The sequence below is a fragment of the Propithecus coquereli genome, unplaced genomic scaffold (assembly GCF_000956105.1).
Source record: "Propithecus coquereli isolate 6110/MARCELLA unplaced genomic scaffold, Pcoq_1.0 Scaffold260, whole genome shotgun sequence".
In the NCBI taxonomy this organism is placed as follows: Eukaryota; Metazoa; Chordata; class Mammalia; order Primates; family Indriidae; genus Propithecus; species Propithecus coquereli.
This window is the reverse complement of record NW_012148175.1, coordinates 2,267,340-2,269,703: the sequence shown is the minus strand read 5'-3', so window position 1 is coordinate 2,269,703 and position 2,364 is coordinate 2,267,340.

The following is a 2,364-nucleotide window of genomic DNA, read 5'->3' as shown; positions in this document are numbered from 1 at the left end:
ATATAATTTGTTATTTAGCATTTTAAATCGAACCTCACAAAGACTTTGCAGTTAAGTATGAATATCCCCCTTGTAATGAGAAATAATAAATACTACAGTAGCTAGGAGCAAGGGCTCTGGGGCTAAGCTTACCTGAGTCTGAATTCTGCCATTTACTCTGTGACCTTGAGCAAATGTCTCAACATCTCTAAGCTCCAGGTGAATGATATAAATAACCTTACAATGTTCCTTTAGTATTGGAATGATACATAAAGTGCTTTGTCCAATGGCCTTTACTAAGTATACAATGATCATTAGTATTAATAGCAGTTATTATACTGTTATTGTCATTAATGAGAGATTGGACTGTCAATTAAGTGATATGTTAGAAAGCAACAGTGGTAGAATAGAGGAAAAGTTAAACTCAAGGTGGTTTGACTTCCCAGATTTTGTCCTTGGATCAATACTGTACCATTTAAGTGGAAATCAAATCGTATGTAAAAATTTGCTATCTGAAGGAACACTTTCAGATTAATTTTTACAAAATAAAGTGAATTTGAATAATTAAAGCCCTTTTCATCTATTATAATTCAGGGTTTATACATATTGAAATTTCTTAACATACACTTTCATGCATTCATTATTTGTGCTAGAAAAGCTATTTTTTGAATGAAATCTAGACACTTTTTCAGCTTAAAAAGCAATCTGGTTAAATGGTACCTAATTACTCTATTCTCAATTGAAGAATGACCTTTCAAAGGTGTGTTTATCAGCCTCTTGCTCATGAACATTAATGTTCCTCTTGAACTCAGGCAAGTACTCTTTTACTGAGTGAAAAATAGAGCTTAGAAGCAATAACATCAATGGGCTTCCATAAGAAAAACAGAAAGGAGGAGAAGAAAAAGCACAAAATAGAAAAAATGTATAAAAAAGGAACGTTAAAGTGAGCCAAATTATTATATTCACTCAGCAAACAGTGGATTAGCTTGCATAGAAGTAACTCTTCTGTGATTCTTACCGTCAAAAGGTTTATAATACAACAGCCGTTAGACATAAAGTATCACTGGGGAAAGATTAAAAAGAGATGGGGTAAATTTACAAAGGTATAAGAATTACAGAATGTACAAATTTTATTTAAAGGTTGTTAGAAGTTACTAAAGGTTTTGAGCAAGCAGGTAACAACTTCTCGGTGGTGTAGTGAAAGACATCCTACACATATACTTATTTACCTAATGTATGTTTCCTATTTCCTGTCTTCTGGTTACTGTAGCCCCACTTATGTAAGAATTGATAATGCTCTCATGTCAAGAAAAACGCAGGCTAGAGGTTCACATATAGTTGATCAAATGAGATGAGAAACCTCTGGGAAGCTTGTGGGAAAATCTCAGAGAAAAGGTAAGAATAGTGTGAGGAGATAGATTCTCTCTGCTCTGACTTTCCTCCTCGCTAAACCAACAGGAGCAACTATCTAGCTTTATTTTTTCATGAGAATATATGAATCTCTATTTGTTTAAGCCACTTTTAATCAGATTATTTTTTCTGTTGAAGTTGTTCATAACTATTTCATACTCCATACTCCATAACCATACTCCACGGTTTAGAGGTTGTGGGGGCACAAAGAAGGATATCTCAAAGTATGGTGCTTTGGCCTGTTGAGCAGTTTGAATTAAAAGAAACTGGAAGGTTGTCTTTAGAAACCGCCTCAGAATCAAGCTCTTTCTAATCTTTTTTTTTTTTTTTATTTAAGCATATTATGGGGGTACAGATGTTTAGGTTACATATGTTGCCCTTTCTCCTCCTCCCCCGTTAAGTCCGAGTTTCAAATATGTCCATTCTTTGGGTGGTGCGCATTGCACTCTTTGTGTATGCAAATACCCTTCCCCTCCTCCCCTCTCCCCCCTGCCCAACATCCAATAGATGTTATTCTTATATGTGCACTTATGTGTTGATCAGTTAACACCAATCTCTTTTTCCTTCCTCGCCTCAAGCACAGGAAGGGACTATCTCTGGAATTTCCTTATATCTAACTCAGAAAACTTCTTTCCAAAAGAAATGCAATTTTTTTAAGACCCCCTCCATAGGAATCTCATCAAATAATCAGGAAAGATTAACCACTGGAGAAAAGACTAAAAGTCTATACCATATCCATACAGACTTTTCATCTATTTTTCTGAGGGCAGTTGCCAGAGATTACCTGGGAAACATTACCTAAATAACAAGACAACTTTTGTTTACAGTGCAGTTTTATCCCTCACATTCCCCTAATTTGCTGGCCCCATTTAGTTTCCTAAGAAAATCATTTACAAGATAATGTCTGCCTCCTGGATCTATTCATTTACTACAAATTATTTACTACCCCCCTAAAATTGTCTACAGGCCGCTACT